The 22,173-nt window shown below is 37.5% G+C and overlaps 1 protein-coding gene across 1 annotated transcript in view; it reads left to right on the top strand.

Annotated features, from left to right (window-relative positions):
- Positions 1–12,884: 12,884 nt before the first annotated feature.
- The window catches only part of GNB4 (G protein subunit beta 4), a 1,262,726-nt gene continuing 1,253,437 nt past the window's right edge, over positions 12,885–22,173 (top strand). Inside the window, exon 1 of the mRNA XM_044070378.1 lies at positions 12,885–13,143. The gene's annotated coding sequence lies outside the window, so the exon portion shown is untranslated. The remainder of the gene's footprint in view (positions 13,144–22,173) is intronic.

The raw sequence follows: 22,173 nt of genomic DNA, 5'->3' as shown, positions 1-22,173 counted from the left end.
ATTGGTTATGTATAATCAATCTACAGGAAAGTATCCAAGAATAGATGGTATTCCTGTGAAAGATTGGAAGCTAGGAGGAAAGAAAGCGATAAAGGTTTGGAAGTTTTTGTTTAACAGAATTTTAAAGGGAGGTAAAGCACCAACATCCTGGAAGAAAGCTGTGATACCTAAAGATGGTAAAGACTCATCATATGCAGCTTCATATAGGCCATTTCAATTCTAAACCATGATTATAAAGTGTTTATGTCTATAATGGTTAAAAGAACAGCAAAAGTGATGCTAAAATTGATAGATATGGATCAATGTTGTTTTGAGGAGGGGAGGAAAGCATTTCACAACATTAACATAACAATAATAATCCAGGGGGAAGCAGAATGTAAGAAATGTTTCCTGGAGTTCATTAATTCCAATGTCCTGGACCAACTCGTTCTTACCCCCACTAGAGGTAGCCAGGAGCTGCTTTAGGTCAACTAGTGCCCTAGGCAAAATGGCTCCTCGGTGCCCCACCACCACCACCACCTGGTGCCCCCATCCTGGTCTACCTACACCAAATAAATACTAGAAAAGCACCCCTGCTAGAGCGGTGCCCTAGGCAGCTGCCTAGTTAGCCTATGCCTAAGGCCAGCTATGGAGGTAGCAACATCCTTGATCTAGACATAACTAACATGGGTGACCATTGTTCTACACCAATAGTCAGCTCCTCCCTGGTTAGATCCGACCATAAACTAATCACCTTGGAAATCCAGATCCCTCCCACCCCCACAAAGGTAACCACCATGAAAACCTTCTCCAAAGCTAACTTTGGGCTCCTAAAAACAGAGGTGGCTAACTTCATGGCACCCATGCAAATGAAGAATAGTTGTATGACCGCCGAATCATACACCAATGCACTATACAAACACGTACACAAATGCATGGATCTCGCCATACCCAATAGAACCAAGACACTCTCCTCCAAAAAAAGGAAGCCAGTCTGGTGGTCCCCTGCCCTAAACAAACTCTACAACAGAAGGAGGAAACTGATGCAGAATAAGGTGAAGTCCCAAGACTGGAAAAACTCCCTTATATCAGCCTCAACAAAAAGTTGAGATCCCTCATCAAATCCTCTGAAGCTAGCTATGAAAACAGAATTACAGCAGATAGTAAAGACAACCACAAGGCCTTCTATAGTTATGTAAAGAATCTCCACAGAAATACCCAGATTTGCTCTGAGCTACTGCACAATGGTACCTCCTATACCAAGCCAACAGATATTGCCAGTACACTGGCTGACAGATTCAGTGCCAACTTTACCCTTCGCCCCCAAAGGACCAATCATAATGCCAGTAGATTGCCAGGCACACAGTATTACTGCTGCACAGGTTAAAACAGCACTGTCCAAGGCCAAGACTACAGCTTCTATGGGACCTGACAATACCCTTGGCTGTGTTCTACATGAACTACAGAGTGAACTGGCACCTCACCTGTGTGCCCTGTTCAATAACAGCCTCACCTCAGGCTTTGTCCCTACTGAATGGTGCACTGCTACACTCATCCCTCTCCACAAAGGAGGAGTGACTACAGACCCTGGGAACTATCGCCCCATTAGCCTGATGAGCCTGATATGCAATGCTATGGAACGCATCATCATGGACCTAATAAACAAGGATATAGAGAATCTCCAAACTCTGGATCCTATACAGTTTGGTTTTGTGAAGGGTAGATTGTACCTGCTCAACTTGGTCGACTTCTTTGAGTCAGTCACCAGAGGTGTGGATGAAGGCAAGGTGGTTCATACAGCCTACCTTGATCTGGCCAAGGCTTTTGATGCCATTCATCACTCAGGAATCATAGAAAAACTCACTAAGCTAGGCATCAACTCCTATATCACTAGGTGGGTTGCAAACTGGCTCACAGATAGAACCCACAGTGTGAAAGTAGCTGACTCCAAGTCAGACTGCTGACTAGTCACAAGTGGAGTCCCACAGGGTTCGGTCCTGGGTCCTCTCCTGTTTAGTATCTACTTCTCTGAAGTCCAGGCCAACATGAAGGGACTCTGGCTGGCAAAGTTTGCAGATTATTGCAAGTTGGGAGCTATTATTAACTCCCCAAGTGATGACATCCTGCAGAATGGCCTCACTGAGACCAATGACTGGTGTCAGAACTATGGCCTTAAGCTCAATGCCAATAAATGTGTTGTCATCCCCTTTGGGAAAAATCTGGTTCCCATGAATTACCACATTGATGGTAGTCCACTGAACACAGAAGGCGTTATTAGAGATCTGGGAACACAGGTTGACAGCAACCTCTCTTTTGATCACCACAGTGCCACTGTGGTCAGAAAGTCCTTCTATGTAGCACATCTCATTACTAAGGGTTTTGCATCCAGGAAGAAAGAGGTCATTGTCTCCCTCTACTTTTCCCTCATTAGGCCAATCATCAAGTACAATGCCCCATTTAGCATGTACCTCACTAGACACCTGCAGCAACTGGAAAGGCCACAGAAGTACCTCACAAAGAGGATACTAGGCCTTAAACACTTGTCCTATATGGACAGACTCAAAAACCTCCAACTACTCTTTGTCTCATATCGCCTACTTAGAGGCAATCTCTGCTTGACTTACAAAGCCATGTCTGACCCGGCTCTGTTAGAAATGCTACATCTAAAGAAATCCCAATCCCTCCGCAGCACACGCTCCAGAGATCTCAACCTCATTACCACAATTAACAGAACATGCTGGAGGGACAGGTTCATAACCCAGAGACTGCCCATGCTATGGAATAGACTTCCCATACATGTCAAGCAGAGCATCTCGCTGACCCTCTTCAAGAGAAATCTTGATGAGTGGATGAGAAACAGAAAATTCACCCTGGGGATAACTCCAGTGGCTCTACTTAACAGAAGCACTGGGAACTAAGGTCGGATGGCACTATGCCAGGGGAAATCCTATGGCTAGGCTTGTAAAGGCTCCAGGGCCATAAGCCTAGTACACGCCTATGAACCTATGAAAATACCATGATTGTTGGTGGGTCTTGATGGAGAGAAAGCATTCAGCAGAGTAAGCTAGGATTTTATAAGTATAACAAAGTAAGTATTTGCATTTCGTGGCAAAATCATCAGGTTAATAAGGAGAATATATGAGGGATTGGATGGGAAAATTAAAGTGAAGGTGTCTCTCTGATAAGTTCTGTTTGAACAGAGGAACCAGGCAGGGTTGTTCTCTTTCCCTTTTGTTATTTGTGTGATATTTAGAACCATTGGTAAAATAAATAAGGGACTCTGAACTTCAAGGATATAATTGGTACAATAATGAAGAAAAATTTGCTTCATTTGCTAATTATATTATTTTGTACCTGATAAAACCAGAAAGGAACATTTCATTGTTGTGGAACATTCCAAGGCAGTTTTAAGTCTTTTCAAGATACAAAAATAATGAAGATAAAACAAAAGCAGCAGTTGTAAACTATGTACCCACACAAGAAGTGATTCAGCCAAAAAATGCATAATCATCCCGTTTGGGAAAAACAAAACACCCACGAATTACCACATAGGTGGCAGCCCCATTAATACAGAAGAGGTAATAAGAGATCTGGGGACCCAGGTAGATAGTAATCTCTCCTTTAACAATCATATTGCCAAAGTAGTTAGGAAATCCTTCTATTTGGCCCATCTAATTACTAAAGGGTTCGCATCTAAAAATAAAGAGGTTATAGTGCCCCTCTACTCGTCACTCATTAGACCCATCATAGAGTACAATGCCCCACACTTCCAACAACTGGAAAGACCACAAAAGTATCTCACCAAGAGGATTACTGGTCTCAAACATATGTCCTATGCAGCCCAACTGAAAAAACTCTAGCTGTACTCAGTGGCATATCGCTTACTCAGAGGTTATCTGTGCCTGACTTACAAAGCCATGTCCAACTCAGAACTGATGGACATGCTCCACCTAAAGAAATCCAAGTCACTTCGAACCATGCGCTCTAGTGAGCTAAACCTTGCCACAACAATAAATAGAACATGCTGGAGGGATAGATTCCTGTCACAGAGACTTCCTATGCTTTGGAACAAAATTCCAAATTACATCAGGCAGAGCCCCTCACTAACACTCTTCAAGAGAAACATTGACGAGTGGATGGGTAACAGAAAATACACCCCTGGGATCACTTCATTGGCTCTGCTTGACAGAGGATCAGTTAATTAATCAATGGGGCGGCGAAAGCCGACACACTCTGGCTAGGCTTATAAATTCCCTCGGGCAGATAGCCTAGTACCTACCTATGAACCTATGAACCTAATACCCATGATTATTGAGACCTGATAAAATGAATTACTTAGGATTATGGGATAAAATGTATTCTGTTATTGTAGCTAAGGATATGTGGGAAGTGACTAAACAAAAGATAATATAAAAACTGAGAAATTGGAAGCTTTGTTTTATTAATGTGGATGGCAAGATACAAGCAGTGAAAATGTTTTAGTCCCTTTAACTTTATACATAGGTCAGGCATATTTTTATCAAACAGAGCTAAAGGATTTTATCTGGGAAGGGAAGAGAACAAGGTAGTTTGGGATTGCCTAATTTGAAGGGATATTTCAGAACTACACAGTTAAGGCTCAAGACTCCTATAAATAAACAACAGTAGAAAGCTATAATTCAAAATGGAAAGAGATGATGATGAAATGGGGGCTCAAGAAATAAGGAGAGTCTGGGATTTTAGATAAAGATCCTGAAGGAGAATAACAATAACTATACAGAATATTATATTCATAAAGTAGTAGAAAGTATTCTAAGAACTAAGCCAATACAGGAACGGAGAAATGAGATTCTGCCGATAGGAATGACTGCAGTTTGAGGTACAGTGAATAAATAAAAGGGGCTGGAATTTAATGGAGAAAATTGAGGTATTTGGAGGAAATAATTAGAGAGGGAAACGTAATAGAATGTGAAAAGGACAGTAATTAATTTGGACTGCAGGCTAGAGATGGCCTTCCCTATCAAGGATTGTTATCAAAGTATAGGCAAAGAGAAAGGAATGGGGATTCTAAGTGAAAGACCAGAATTGATATAGTTTTTACCAGAATCTAGAACAGAATGTAGATCTAATGTAGAATAATTAATAGGCATATAAAATATTTCATGATAACTATAGAAATCAATTAGATGAGGTTAGAAAGGATTAGGAACAAAGACTGTATAAGCAATTCACAAAGAAAGAATGGAAGGATCTATGTATGGCTCCCAAATATGCAACAAAGTGTAGAAGATTCATGATTCTTGCTTGGAAGTGTTTGCATAGGTATTTTTATACCCCAAGCAAATGCCAAAGATTTTTTCCTCAGGTAGATTGCAAATGTTGGAGGTGTGATGGGAAAGAATGATGTAATTTGGAACTTATTTTTGGGAGTGTAATGAACTGGCAGACTATACAAATTTCCTGCAGGGCTGTTCTGTCAGAACTACTGGGTGAGCAAATTGGTATGACTAAGGAAATAATTTTTTGAGCTATGGTACAGAATCAGAAGTGCTTAGACATAGTAAGGCTTTGCTGAGTTTAATTCTGGTGGCTACCAAAAATGATTACTCGAAAGTGGAAACCAAAGTCTAAACCAACTGTACCAGAAGTAATGGATATAGTAACAGAGATAAAAGAACTGTAAGTATGGTCTTTAGAAAAGGGTATGAACAAATTAAATTGAAAAATGGGAATTGTGGGGAACAATACATGCAAAATAATATTTTGTAGGAAGAATGAGGTTTAAGGGAATGCAGGAATTGAATTATTGACTGACAATGACCGCATAGAAGATTATATGTGATGTATAATGCTTGCAACTGTAAATATGTCAATATAGTTTGTGTTCATTTATATAAATGCATGATTAACTATACCATAAGTGATAATTCAATAAAAATGATTTTCATCTCCCTTTCTCTTTACTTATACTCTGATATCAATCCGAGGTAGGGAAGGCAGTCTCTAGCCTGCAATCTAAACATCTTCTTGGCCTTATTCTGCTCTATTACCATTCTCTATCTAGTTATTTACTCCCAATACCTTTGTTCCTTTGCCAGTTTTCTCTCACAAATTCTAGCCCCCCCCCCTTGGGTATTTTCTGTACCTCTACTTGCAGTCATCCATATTGGCAAAATCTCCTTTCTCCATTCTTGTGTTGATTTAATTCTTAGAATACTTTTTGCTACTTTATGAATATAATATTATGTTTGGTTGTTAATATTGTCCTTAAGGATCTGCATCCAAAATCCCACTTTTTTTATTTCTTGAACCCCTCACCACCACTTCATCACCATCCATTTTCATTTTGAATTATAATTTTCTGCTTGTGTTATGTATATGAGCCTTAACTGTGTAGCTCTAAAATATCCCTTCACATCAGGGAATCCTAAACCACCTTGTTCTATTGGAGGCATCAGTTTATCCTACTTTACTCTTGCCCTCTTCTCCTTCTAAATAAATTCCTTCAACTCTTTCTTAATTATTGCCAACAACTTCTCTGGTTGATAAAATATACCTGACTTATATATAAAACTAAAGGGACTAAAAACATTTTCAGTGCTTAAATCTTACTATCCATATCCATAAACAAGATTTTAAAGTTTCTTAGTTTTTGTACTACCTTTTGTTATATTTCTGCTCATATATGCTTAACTGCCATAATAGAATCCTTTTAATCCATACTCTTAAATACTTCATCCTGTTGAGTCCCTATAAATATGAGTATTGCTGAAACAGTCTGTGTGGGTACATAATTTATGGCTAGAGTCTTTGTTTATCATCATTACTTTTATATCCTAAAAAGACTTGAAACTGTTTCAAAATTCTCAACAACACAGAGATCTCCTTTTCGGGATTTATCAGGTACAAAATAATATCATCTGCAAATAATGCTATTTTTTCTTATTCTTGCATTTCTGAATAAATTATTTTTTGTCAGTGGCTCTAAATATAAAGCAAATGACAAAGTGGGAAACAGGATACCCCTACCTGGATCTTCTGTTCACATAGAACTTATTAGAGAGGAACCCTCAAACTTTAATTCTTACCTCTGATCCTTCATAAATCCTCCTAATTAACCTTATTACTCTATCAGGGAATGCAAATGCTTCCATTGCCCTACTCATAAAATCCCAGTTTACTTTGTTGAATGCTTTCTTTGCATCAAGGTCCATTAATAACAGCAGTATTTTCTTTCATTCTGCTTCCCTCTAGATCATCATTGCTCTATTAATGTTGTCAGATATTTTCTTCTCCTTACAAAACCACATTGATCCATATCTATCAATTTTGCCAACACCATTGCCATTCTTTTAGCTAATATAGACATAAACACTTTATAATCATGGTTTATATGAAGCTGAGTCTGATGGTTCTTTACCATCTTTAGGTAATATAGCTATCACAGGTTTTTTCCCAGATGTTGATGCTTCCCCTCCTTTTAAAATATGGTTAAATAAAATCTTCCAGATCTTTTTCACTTTCTTCCTCCTAACTTCTAAACTTCTACAGGAACACTATCCATTCTTGAAGAATTTCCTGAAGATTAGTTATATACCACTTTTTATCTTTTCTCTATCTATTTTAACTGTTAGTTGTTAAACCTCATCTACCTCTAACATTGGCATAATTAAGTCTTCCATAAATATTTCAGTCTGCACTCTTTATTTCCGCATTTTTTAATTTTTTTGCAAAATTTCTGAAATATCTCTAATACTGTTACAGGATCCCTGGTTATTTTTCTTGTTATAGGTTCCCTAAGTTTGATGACAACTCTTTCTACTTTCTATTGCCTAAGTCATTGTGCTAAAAGTTTTTGTGCTCTGGAATTATTATCAAAAATAGTTGCTTACCAACCATCTTTCTAAATTCATACATATTATCCAGATACTGTCTTATAATCTTTTTATCACACTACATTTGTGCCTCTTCTTGCTCTGTGAGATTTTCCTTATTCTGCAATAGTATAACCTTTGTCAGCCCCTATAACTAATTCCTATTATATCTTAACCATATCTCTTTCTCTTTTATTTCTAAATTATTTTTAAACTCATTTTCATTTTATCTCACTCACTAATTATAATTTCAAATACTTTCCACTACCCATTCCTTAAATTCCTCTCTTTTTAACAGGTAGGTTGAAAAGCACCAGAGTCTCATTTTTACTTCATTACCCTGCATATTTATCTTGTGTTTATTGATGCGTGAACTGAAATAGTTACTGGATGTGTGCTAAAGCTTTCAATTAGATGCACAGGTTCCTGTGAAATATAATTTCTGTGTAATCTAGACCAATTATTGTACCTTGGGGAATAATATATAAATTCTGCCTGAGTTCCTACTGCTGAATGCACATCTTCCATGCCAAATATTTGCATAAATTTCTTCAGAAATCTACCCTCTTTTGTTACATTTTCCTCCTCTTGGTCCCAGTGATACATCATCAGTATTGCAAATCAAGTTCCAGTCTGTACTTATAAGTGGTAATCCATGCTGAAAGTTAATTATTTCTCCCAAAATTTCCTTAGCTCCATAACAGCAGTTTTTGTTGGAATATAAATACATGCTAGTGTAATCCTCCTCCCTTGCGGATAACCCATTACAACCACAAATCTACCATTACAGTACAGAGTCAGTTATCCAATTGTCAATTATCCGAACACAGTCTTCCAAAGTTTTTGGGTAAGAAAAATCATAAAGTCTGAATATGTAAATGTTATACATATTCGCTTGTGCATGTTTTTTTAAGCTTGTAGCCCAGTCATGTGTGAAAAATATTTTTTATTGTCCACTGGAATTGCTGAATGGCTGAAAAGTGTATTCCATGCATGCAGAAAAAAAATATTTTAGACGTTTTTTATCTGGTTCAATGTATGTTTGATTATCCGAACAGTTTGATTATCCAAACTACCCTGGGTTCCAGTTAGTTTGGATAATCAACTCTCTACTGTATTGTCTTTTTTTCTCTTCTCTCACTATTGGAGCCCATCTAGCAATTAATACAATTACTCCCCTTTTCTTCTCTCCCTGATATTCTGCTGAATATCCATCTTGAAATAATTTCTTTGTCAAATTCACATGCTCTTTTCTTTCCAAATGTGCCTTGTGCATAACTGTTATTTGTACTCTGCATTTCTTAATACAATTCAATACTCTTTCCTTTTTGTCTATATCTGGCATAAGGCCATTTTTGTACCAAGATAATATGGATTGTGTAGCCATTGTGCTAAAACCCTTATTGTTCCCACCTATTACACACATCAGTTTTTTGAACGTGTATTTCCAACTTTCATGTTACATAAACACACTAATGTTTGCAAGCTGATCTTTTATACAGTTGTTTCCTCTCATCTCCATTTGAACCTCACATTTTTCAATATTTTTAATGAAAACCCTCAAACAAATAAAAAAAACTAAATACATTTTCAGAACACCCTTATCACCTATTAACTTAGAAAAAACATGCAAAACTATGTACATCTTCAAAAAATTTAATTTAACCCTACATATAGGAACAACTGCCCCAAATCTACAGGTTACCCATACTAAAACTCAGGCTACATCCTGTGCTCTCACTTTCATTGAATGTTGTTTCTTTTCTTATCTGTATTCCTCTCCCACTTTCACTGATTGCTGTCTCATTTCTTATCTGTATTCCTCTCCAATATGTGAAAAACAGCTTGTATGCTTTCAGAAAACATCAGCTTTTAGTTCTAAGAGAAAGTGCACTGGCTATATTTAAATAAAACTACATTGTACACTGTTCTGTTAAATGCGTTAATGTATTAAGGATGCTAGAGAGGCTGTTTATGCTGTTCAGAGAGTTCCTGAGGTTATAGTACACAGGCTTTCTCCACAACGCTCCACCTGAAGTCCTTCTCCTGTTCTTGCTTTTGCTGTCAACCCCACCTAGCTTCAGTGGAAATTTCTCAGCACTCTGCAATATGTTACCACACGATCTGTATTCATTCACAATGGCAGGGATTTTGGCTGCGTACCAACAGTGAACTGCATAACTACAAAACATTAGTTAATGAAAACCCTCTAGGAAAAAAATTTAATAGGCCAACATTTGTAATGCCAGTACAGATCTCTATCTTCTTTCAAAATAAAACAATGAGCAAAAAGGTCACAAAAAAAAAAAAAAAAACTGGTAAAAAAACACAAAAAGAAAAATCTAGCAAAACCTTTCCATTGTGTGATACCTCAAATCACTTCTATCAGAAACAATACAGGATATATACAAATTACCCCTTAAGGATATCAGGTGTTTCTGCTAAATAATAATGCTGAAAGTCCATGACTTTTTCTTTTGAGTCTATTTAGGGACAACTTCAGGCCAATAAAGCCAAACCTCTCTAGTTGCAGACATGCAAATTTCTACCTCCCAAGAGCACCATCAGCATGACATAAAAAAATTTACTTTTGGAAACAGAGTTGTCGTACCCAACTGATATCCATAAACATTAGGGTGTCTACAAAATATCCCACGTAACAAGCTAAAACAATGAGTAAAAGGGTCACACAGGAAAACCAACTGCTTAAAAAACACAAAAAGAAAAATCTAGCAAAGCTAGACTTTCCACTGTGTGATACCTTATACCTCTTGTATTAGAGGCAACATGGGATATATGCAAATTACCCCCGAAATTTATGGAATATATGACATTTCTGGAATATATGAAATTATCCCTAAAAAGCCTGAAATTGTCCATAAATAAAGTTAAAAGTAAAAGTAAAAAAAAAAGTCATGGGCATTCAGAATTGCCATTTAGCTGAAACACCAGCTATCCTTAAGGGGTAATTTGCATATATCCCATGTTATCTCTGATACAAAAGGTTTAAGGTATCCCACAGTGGAAAGTCTAGCTTTGTTAGATTTTTCTTTTTGTGTTTTTTAAGCAGTTGGTTTTCCTGTGTGACCTTTTTACTCATTGTTTTAGCTTGTTACATGGGATATTTTGTAGACACCCTAATGTTTATGAATATCAGTTGTGTACAACAACTCAGTGGAAAGTCTAACTTTGCTAGATTTATCTTTTTGTATTGTTTAACGTGTTGGTGGGATATTTTGTAGACACCCTAATGTTTATGAATATCAGTTGTGTACAATAATTCAGTGGAAAGTCTAGCTTTGCTAGATTTATCTTTTTGTATTGTTTAATGTGTTGGTTCTCCCCCCCCTGATCTTTTTCGCCATTGTTTTAGTTTGTTATTTGGGATATTTTGTAGATACCTAATGTTTATAGATCTCTGTTGGGTATGACAGCCCTGTGTTTTGAAAAGTCAAACATTTCTCTTATGTTGTGCTGATGATACTGTAAGAAGGCAAATACATGCATGATCATAGCTTGAGGGTTTTTTGTTTATTGGCCTGAAACTGTTTCTCAATAGAATTAAAAAAGTCATGAATATTCACAATTCCCATTTAGCTAAAACATCCGATATCCTTAAGGGGTGATTTGCATATATCTCATGTTGCCTCTGATACAACAGGTTTAAGGTATCACACAGTAGAAAGTCTAGCTGTTCTAGTATTTGCTTTCTTCAAAATACAGCCCCTCATTATGAGGAAAAAACTGTAAATGTAGAAAAGTTACCAGCAACTTTAACTAGGAAGCTCAAAAATCAGGGGTGTATCCAAATGTCACTTGTAAAAGTTCTTTTGATTATTTGCTTCAATAGTGGTATTCTCCAGTGATATATTTTTTTAATATATTAACTGAATGTTTGTTACATCGAACCGTTTAACTTTGCACGATGTGGAAGAGGGAATTTCTAAGACTCAAAATGAGGAACTGTTTCTCATAACGATATAAAGTAATTGATTTAAAGAGTGCCAGTTTTACAGTTTATTGCATGATATTTATCTAGTTGTTTACCACCTTTTAATACAACGTTTCTCCTATAATCTACGTATCTGGCTTCTGGACATGTAGATAAGATGACATCGACCCGACACGCACATATAAACACACACACACACGTGTGTGTGTGTGTATACATATATATCCACGCACTTCTAACAAATTACAATATCCTAATATCAAATCCCCCGTAAAACTTAGGAAAAATATTAGCCTTCACTTTCAACCACGTCACTGTTTAAATTACCATGGCAACTGTCTATCAGTAATGGATTGGTCCATCTTTTGTAGGGGGAGTGCTCGAGGACTCAAATTTCGTAATTGTCATAATGCTGCGTGTGGGGAGGAAAAAATATGACGAACAGTGGTTTATTTGTTATATAACCAACAAAATCTAACAATTAGTAACACATACGTTTGTTTATACTAGAAAACGGTGCATACAGAAAAAAGGTCTTCTAGCGGCAAAATGGGGGGGGGGCATTGGAAAACAGACAAAACGGCGATACATAGAAACGCTTATCATTCTTTTTTCGTTTTCACATAAATTACAAGAAGTAATTAATTCTTGCAGCAATTACATGGCATTGGATTGGCTCTTGCAGCATTCCCTGGCCCCTACCATGTTAGACAGACTGCAAAGGAATATAGTATTAGTCTTAGAAAAGATACGTGTTACATATATGGCGCGGTATAAACCAAAATGATTACATATTACTTTACAACTCACTCAACCTCAGTAAATAACAACTCAAAGCTTGTACCCCATACAAGAATGATGTATAATGTATTAACCGCAAGCTTGTTTGTGGGACGTACCATTAATAACAGTAGTGGGGGGTTTTATATGTGAGAGCACCTTTTGCGTTGCTCTCATGCCAATTCAGTAAACTCAGCATTCACACTACTAATATATTGTAAAGTAAAACTATATATTTAATTTTCCCAACACCTACTGCACAACGACCCGATAGTTTTGTATGCGGATATAGAGAAACACCCCCATAAGTGTCTTATTACTTTGTTCCGGTTTCGGTTTGGGTGTGGTGGAGGATCTCTGGATGAAGAAAGAGTCCGGTGTTAGTGCGGGTTGCTGGCCCTTTAAATCTGTCTGTTATTTCTATCATTCTTTTCAATGTTTAGTTGTGTTTTAATTTTGAAGATAATGACCAAACATTGAGGGGGAAATATTAAGGAAGGGAAGAAGATAGCGCGACAAGCCGAATTAAGGCTAGACAACAACCAGTGGACTATAGAGGAGCAAGCGGTCTCGATACAGGTACGGAATGTGTGAAGGCTGCTGGTCCATCAGTTGTCAGTGCCGTCCTTTTGTCATTCCTCTACTGTGCATTTGTTCTGTTATTATAAATCTATAACTTACAGTTGTATATTACGCTGAAAGGCCTTGATGTTAAATTTGAGGTCCTTAGTATCCCACGGCGGATGCCAGCTGCAAGTAGGTGTTGTGGCAGGCCCATAGAGTGAAAAAAATGTTAGTGTTGTTCTGCATCCATCATTTTGTTTGGTTATATAGCCTGATGTTTTTAGGCAAATATGCTTTCTAGTCCAGTCTGTAATGTAGAGTCGAATAACATATTTCGTAGTTAAAGAAGAGCAAGTACTGAGATGCACTCTTTTGTGTAATGAAATGGTTACACCCGTCAAGTATTTATTGGAGGTAGCGGGCGTTTGTATTTTGGTACCCCCACACGTATATTGTGTAAATTATATGTTGCCATCTGTCATCAGATGGTGGGTCTGGATGTTTTGTTTAGTGCTGTAGCTGTAGATTTGGGTTGTGCGTATCTGTTGAGCTAATTTGTGGTTGTTAGTTGCACGTTTATATGTATGTGCTTCTTTATACGACAATTGCAGAAATTCAAAATTCCGTTTAAGCTGTGTATTTGGATTATTCCATAGTGTTCTGTTGTAAATCCGGTTGCATACAGTAAGCATACTTATTGACTGGCATCCCTGGTTTGGCTATTTAGCGCATTTGACAGATGCACATTTCTCGTTCCCTAGGTCTGCCACCTTTTTGCCATGTGTGTGAGAGATCTGTCCAGACGTTATTGGTGTCCACATGGTCTGAATAATTTGCTTTTCTCAATTTTTGTAATACAAAACAAGAAAGTGAAACATCTGTAGTTTTTAGTCTTCATCTTGATTTTTTTTCTTTTATATATATATATATATATATGGGTTTAACAGATGAGCCAGTGAGGACAGATTGCTTTGTTTAGTAAGGTTGAAATCCTGAAGTGCAGCACTTCATCTTTGCTGATTGTTGGTGCTGATGCACTGATTCTTAAAGCATGAGGGTAACACCGAGTGATATCTGTTAGGGTAGCATCTGGCCAAGTTCTCCAGCTAGTCCTTAGTATAGTGTTTTTTTTTTTTTTTTGTTTTTTTTTTCACAATGCCTCTTGAATGGCTGGATTTTAGTAAATGATGGTCGCTAGGATTTTGCTGCTATTTTTTAATTACAGCATGGGAACTTGCTAGATGAAAAAGCTACAAGCATTCACATTACAGTTTTGATTTGACTGATCTGGAAAAATGGGCAGGGCCGATTTACTAAGTTTTTAAATTTTGTTGTAAATAAAGAACTTGCTTGATTGCTTTTGGTAATTTTATTTTTTAGATTTTCGTTGCAGCTCTACATGACATTTGTTGACTTTATCGCAATTCGTATCATGTGTAGTTGCAGCTTAACAAGTAGAGTATCATGTGGTTCTGAAACCTGTTAATTTCTTTATAAATTGGGATTTAAAAATATGTACTTTGAGAAAATGCTGTGTTGCCACTTGTGTTTAGTTCAATAGACGGAAAACTGAAATAATATGTTTGCCTAAAAGTTGATGTGTATTGTGTATCTTATTGTTTTTGGCTGAATATAGTTCCAACAGTTTGTTTAGTTGAAATAATTAAGTGGTGTATCCAAACATGCACAATTTAAGCCACTGCGTATAATTTCTTATAGGGAAAAATTTCTGATCATGTCAGTATGAAATGCCAAAACTCCGAACATATAAATTAAAAATGGTAGCAGTGAGCCAGTAAATAGGCTAAATGTTGGTCTGTAATTTTGTTGTGTAATTAAAGTAGTGTAGTTTAAGAATTCTAATACAATTGCTGCATTGATGCTTATATACTTTGGGTATGTTGAGGTAGAACAAAATACAAGTATTTTAAGGAGGAGTAACAGGATGAGGTGTGTGTGTGAACATGAAATTTTGTTTAGATATTTAAAATCCCAGTACTGTTACAGCTATAGACTCCTTTTTAAGAAGGAAGATGAGGTGTGTGTGTGTCTGTGTAAATATGACATTTTGGTTAAATATTTAAAATCCCAGCCATTTTACACGTATAGAGTCCTGAAATTTCAAAGTTAGAAAATAACATTTTATTGTCTCATTAATGTATCTAAACAAGTATTGGCCACTACCATGGTTAAGTGTCCTTTTTGATGCAATGTCAGACTGAGGCTCCCATTTTGCTTGGTGGTAGTAAGGTGGATGTAAACAATTCCATGATCATTATCGAAAAAAGTAGCGGAAGTTCCCCAGAGACAAATACTGCCTTTGGTGTCACCTGAAATGAGGCCAAAGGCCTAGTGTAACTAACTTGGACAGCAAAATGTAAATAAATTAAAAAAAGCAAGTAACTCTTGCAGTCTAGATTTTCACAAGTAATTTGTAGTAAACACAACCCTGAAATTTCACCAGAAACGAAATAGTTAATTATTTCATTTATTTCTGTTGTTTTTATCCTGCTTTTTTCCCCCAGAGGGACAGCCTGCCTTGTAAAGATGACATTGCAGGTTAAGGGTTTGTTTATAAATTAAGCAGTTGAATTTGCGTGTTTTAACACTAGAAACATGAGGCTGCTGTATGGCCAGCCAGGGTTAGAAAAGTTGGAGCATCCAGTGGCAACTATCTTATTCCAAGGTTTGGGTTTGGTGCGTGGGTTTCTTGTTGTGAACCTGTATTGGAATTTTTGATAAGTTTTGGTTGACTGTTGATGGGAACACTGTTTTTGCAGAGAAATGAGTCTCCCTGTTTAGAGGAAATGGTGACTGTGGAATTCCTATGCATACCTTTCAACTGTCCAGACTTCTGCAAAATTTCCAGATTCTTGCCTCATATTTTTTGTTTATTCCTTGTAAAACCTGTGTTTTTTGTGGTAAATTATTAAGAATGGATACCACTAAATGACAGACATTTAGGTTTTGCATTAACATGTTTGAAACTCATCATTCTAAAAAGGTTCTAAGTTTGTAAGAGCGGTATTTAAAATTTTGTCCCTGTTTTGCGGCATTTGTGCCACCATTATTTTTAGCTTTGTCCAGATTTCTTGCACTTCAGAGGTAATGAGTTATGTTTCTAGGGGAACTAGTATGTATTTTATACCAAGTGGCAGTGGGCTGGAGATGTATGATTGGGCATTTAGCAGTAGACTAGTGGAATGGGGATTCCTGGTAAGTCTGGCTAGGCGATTACTAGATTAGGAATAAAATAAAGTGAATGATTGGCTAATTACTTTGTCTGTGCAAAAGGAACTTTCAGGCCTAAGGACAATGTGCCAGGTACACAATAAGTACACATGATTATATACCAAAAGAGTACTATAATGATAACCTTGAAGAACACAGTCATGTGTCAATAATAAATAAGAAATGGTTGAAGAATTTATCTTGTCCTTTATTTAGATGATGATAATACAGCATTAGTAAGAAGTATACCAAACAAAATAGTATCATCCAACAGGGGGGGTGTCCGGTGGCAGCAGTGCAGTACTCATATGTACACTGAATGCATATTCAAGTTTATAATATTGGGTAAGTACAGGTAACAAATGCAAACAACAAACTGGATGTCATTCTTTGTAAACATAAGCAGAATGCAGATTACACAGAGGCATGCCCAATGACTGTAAAATAGGAATATAAAATATTATCAAATGTGATAATATGGAGGAAATTGGATATAGTAAAATCAAGGCAGTAGAATCTCTGATCATATAATGTAATAATTTAGTAAACTCCAGAAAGAATATAAGAAGGGAATAAATGTGAAAAGGGACAATGTATGACAGAAGCGAGGAGTGAGGGCAGGAGGGTTGTTAGAAAATATTTCTTATGAAATAATTGTGAAAAAATGGTGGAAGTGACTATAGAATAGGGGCAAGGGAAGTGCATTAGGTTGGGGATGGTGAAGGAAGGGAGTCACTTCCCCAGCCTGTATCCCCTAGTCAATTAGTTTGGGCATGGAGTAGGAAGAACTGATGGGAAATATAGTGAAGGGCTGGAAAATGTAGAAAAGAAGTTCTTGTGAATATTTACTTAAGTCAAACAATGCTGCAGGTACCATACCTGTAACTGCCTTGGTGAGACTTGTTGGATACTTGGTGGCCTTTTTTAAGAGGGAATTTAGTCCATTATTTTGCTACATATATGCTTCAAATTAAGTCGTTTGTTTTTCTTGTACATGTGATTAAGGAAAAAATGGAGAACTGAAAATGTCTGGAGGGTTATACCAGGACAGCGAATGATTGGCATTTGAAATGCCAATTGGCTATTACTAGTTGTGTGAGTTTTAGAGTGAAAAGTCTGTCCGTGTAAACTTAGATAAGCATTGTTATTTATTATGAGAGCAGAAGGCTGTAGAGGTAGTTATACCAGTTGCAAATGCAATCATGTTATGTTGGTACAAATTTGTGTGGTGATTTGTGAGTAAAGTAGTTTTAAACATGGAGAGCATGCAGATGTCTAGAGTGGCTGTAGTATTTCTGATGTAAATAGCCATATGAAATTTGGACCTATGTAGGACACTTAGCTTATATGTTAGATTTTGTAATGATGATAGGGAGGTCCTACTTTATCAGAGATGACCCTAGTAAGCCTAACACATTTCACAGCATTAATGAGTGTACATTTTCTGGAGAATAAATGATCTAGAGCTGGACTGTATGTAGGCAGCTTGCAGTTTTTGAGGATATTTCAGTAGAGACATGAGCTGGACAAATGGCCTTTGAACTGAGTTAAATCCATGCTGATGCAGTGATTCTACAACAGACGGAAGAAAAATGTTGCAGTATTGAGTCAGCAAATTTATTGCGTTAATCTTGTGGCAAATCACTTTGTGTCATTCACAAAGTTAGGGAGTAGATGTGGACCAAGCACAGATCTAAATGGCTTGATAAGGGGTACCAGTGTATGGGGGAATTTCCTGTCTTACATGCTGTATCTGCCTTCTAGGTCTCTGTTGGACCGCTAGGTTGTTTGAGGAAAGTGTTAATTGGCTGCCTGCCTGGTGGTTTACAATGGTGGTAAGAAGATACAGCAGGCTGAATTCTAATTAACTAACTGGATTATCATCATGGACTTAATATGGGGATGTTATTTTCAAGTGTACATTGGTCTGTCAGTACAGAGGCTGGTAAGAGGGTTTAGAGTGAGTAGCCATATTTCAGGTGTGTGTGTGAGGGTAGAAGAAAAAGGCAGTCGCTGAGCACAACTTACACTTGTAAAAGTTATTTGATGTGGCTTTCTGTGATACTTTGGAAGGGTACAGTTTGTGATTTGGAAGTCTATGGCTGTAATTGAAGTGTTTTTACTGTATAGTTAGACATTACACTGTCAAAAATGAGCACCAAACTGTTTTAATTATTCCTTCACAATGCAGGAGGAGGAAAAGGATCTGCCAGACTATAAAAGATGCTGCTTTCCAGTATTTTGGATGACTTTTCAAGGTGCTTTGGTGGGCTGTGAAGTATTGCCTCTTTTTATATTTCCTTGACCAAGTGGCATATCTAAGCAGGTGGTAACTGGTAATAATGGTCACGTACCTGCTGAATTATGCTTCCTCTGTCAAAAGTCTGCCTACTTGAACTACTAATTACACTATATAGTAAAACAGTTGTGTGGTGATGTAAAATGGATCAAAATGTGAATCGGCTGTGTTAACCAGTTTAGTTTTTAAGGTAGATTGTGAGCCACAGCAGTCAATCCTTTTTTTAAAGGAGACTGGGGGAGTCTAAAGATGTGTTGTGTAGAATTTTAAAAATGTTCTGCTGTAATTGTGTACTGTGAGGGGGATGGTCTCCTATAACAAGTTCTGAGTCTGTCATTAGAGCATCCTTTGTGAATATAGGTTATGCTTCTTGACCCTTTGTTTAATGCCTTATCTAAATACGTTGATCCTGAAGGCAGTAGTTCACTGGCAAGATGTCCTATATTTTAACCATATTTAGGTTGCCTTGTTATTTAGGTTGTAGTGAACGAGTACCTCTCTTTTCTCCTTCCATATTTATTTCAATTTTGACTTTCTTGGAAGACTCATTTTGTGTCATGGTAAATATATATATTTTAGTTATTTTAATACAAAGTTCTGCAACTGTACAAGTTTTTGTTTTGCTCTGATGATCATTTCATGTATTATGCATCAACTTTTTGTGGAATATTAATACCATTTAAAATGTTGAGGACCATTAAATGTGATCCTCAGAGTAGTGGGGGTTTGGGAATATGTTCAAGTCTAAGGTTGCAGTACCTCCTTGTATTCCTCGCTACTCCAAGCTGCATTGCTTTGAGAGTTGGAGTTGACTTTGGAGCGTAATACGCTTTAAAGCTGTTAACATCAAGATTTGTTGAAATCTGTTTTGTGTAAATTGTAGTTTATATTCACAAAATTATATCTCGCATCTCTGACAAGGAACATTTTTATTTTTCAGAGAAACCTTTCAGAAATGACTGAATTTGAGTGGCATTTATATCCAAGCATTTAAGCTTTTAATTGTGGAATTCAGATTATATTGACTGTCAAATTGTCCCTTCAACCTAGTAATTCATACGTAAAATAGATTTTTGACAACGGATAAGGATATAAAATCCACCTAATTTGAAGATTACTTTTTGGTGAAAAAACATTGGTCCTGCTTGTCTGTCACTTCGTTACATTCCAAGTCCTCATTTATCCCATTTTTAATGTATTCTTGAGTTATTAACCCTTCAGCTCCACTCTGAGCACCAGCAAAATGTTTGTATCTGCCGTACATCTTGACTTGACATACAACTTAAAAATCTCACCATCACTGGCAGTGTACAGTTGCTGCTGTCTTCAAAATCATGAGTATAGGGCTGATACGAGTCTCTTTCTGTATGGTCAGTGTTTCACATTGAAAAGTGCTTTTGAGAGATTTCTTAAATACCTTTGCTGTTTTTTGTGTTTTCCTGTATATGGAAATGTCATGTTTCAACACCCGTGAAAGTTCACACTGTAGCTGTTCTTCTTTCCCATTCAAGTGCTTTTCACATCTGCTTGATGTGTTCATGTTTGGATGATGAGTATTATGCTAGAATGGCTTTTGAATCGAGAGTTGTCGGGATGTTAGTTGGAGCAAGGCATTTGCCACTGTCTGTATTGCATTGGTCCAGTTTGTTTTGCTTTCTTTTTCCCAGGATAAGAGAGAATTGCTACTCGTGTAGTGATCCTAAGAATGCTTGCATGATGGTAGTGGTGGGGATTAGTGGTTGTGGTAACATTCTAACAGGTTTTCTAGTTGGTGCCAACAACATAACCAGCACCGCATCCATTCAAGGCTGGTGGTTTCTGGTTTTACAATTATTTGTGTGCGCTATGGTTCTGTGGCCTTTCGTACTCCAAGGTTTATGTATAAGCCATTTCAGGATGTCTGCCCATAGATGCTTCTTTCAAAGCATTCTGATGTTAAAATGTTTTTGGAAGGGTTTTTGCATAAGTCTTCCTAGAAAACAGGTGGCCCCTTCTTGGGGTCTTAATTTTGTGTTAGAGAAGCTAATACTTGCTCCATTGACTGCTGTGATGTCTGATTGAAGGATATTAGCGTTGCAAGCTTTTGGTGAGTCCACCCTACCTTATTTTCCACAGGAGCATGGTTTCTTTGAGCACAATTGTTCATTTCTTGTGGAGGTAAGAAGAGGGGACAGCCTGTGTCAAAGAAGACTATTTCCAAATAGTTGTGTAAGTTACCTTTTGTTATACTTGACACAACAAAATTGTTCCAGGCAGGGTTAAGGCCCACTCTGCCTGGGCCTTTGCTTCATCTATGGATTTTTGGAAAGGGTTGGATTCTGGAAGTATTCTAGAAGTAGCAACAGTCTTCTGTGCATACTTTTACAAAGCACTCTAAGCTCGATTCCTTCTCCAGGTCTAAATCTGTCTTTGCTAGAGCCATTCTCCAGGGGCTTCTGGACTCTTCTACCCATAGAGCTTGGGCTACTGTAGCAGCGATTAATATGAAGAACATGGTACAGTTGTGCAAGTCAACTTAACATAAGAGTGGATGCTCGAATGATCACTGCTGCTATCCACTGCCTTCCTCCATCATCCTTGTTTCTTGGTGTATTGTTATTGCCAGGGTGTGGACTTCATTTTTACTCCTAACATTGTTCTTTAAGGGCTCAGTCTTTCTCTCTGTCAACGTAAAAGCTTTGAAGGGCTTGACAAGTTTTGGAAGGGTTTGGCACCTAAACTTGTCTCTCTAGTCTGCCGAGTTTGAGCATGAGGATGGACCCTGAAGCTTTGGGAGCTGGCCAGCTGTTATATCCTTACAGGATATAACCCACAAACTTGGGCTCTCGCAATAGTGATAATTTTGAACATCTAGTGTTGCAGTACAGCTGTGTAAGTGAAATTACTGTATCAGGGTTTACTTGGCTGCAATGTCTCACTTTTACTGGGGCCACAGTGGATTTTTGTTGGCTTTATTTAAGGTTTCCAAAGCCGCCTTGAAAGGCTTTTTTTTCTTTTGAGCTCTTAGTTTGGTGAGCCATATTATACTTTTGACCTCTTATTTTGTTTAAGGCAAACTAAATGCAGTCTCATTTTTTTGAGACGGCATTTGCACTAGAATCCAAGTTTGTTTCCTAAAAGGCATATGTCCTGCAACCCATTTTGTTTCTGTCTGGATGCTTAATCAACTTATTCATTTTCATTTCCCTTTTGACAGGTGGCAGGGAGCAGGTTAGCCTCTTGGTCTGAATGGTCTACAGTTCCCCTTGGAGCTCCCCTCCAAACTTCCTTAGGGATGTACTAAACACTGCCTTGTCGGCTGCAGGAAGTGTGCCTCTGTACACTAGCTTCTAGACAGAAGGCAGCATGAACTTGACTGGCCAGTGCTTAACACTTGTAATACCTAGTGATGCCACTAGGTGAGCCAGAGCCATCTCTACCCCCAGGATGAGTGAGCCAGCAGTAGCCACTCACTCCATCACCTGTGCTTCTAATGAAACATGGGTTATGGTTGGGGCTTTGTCTGTCTGCCTTAC

The sequence above is a fragment of the Protopterus annectens genome, chromosome 4.part1 (assembly GCF_019279795.1).
Source record: "Protopterus annectens isolate FY-2018-M chromosome 4.part1, PAN1.0, whole genome shotgun sequence".
Lineage (NCBI taxonomy): Eukaryota > Metazoa > Chordata > Ceratodontiformes > Protopteridae > Protopterus > Protopterus annectens.
Note: the sequence above shows the minus strand (reverse complement) of the source record. Positions and strands in the feature narration are given on the sequence as shown.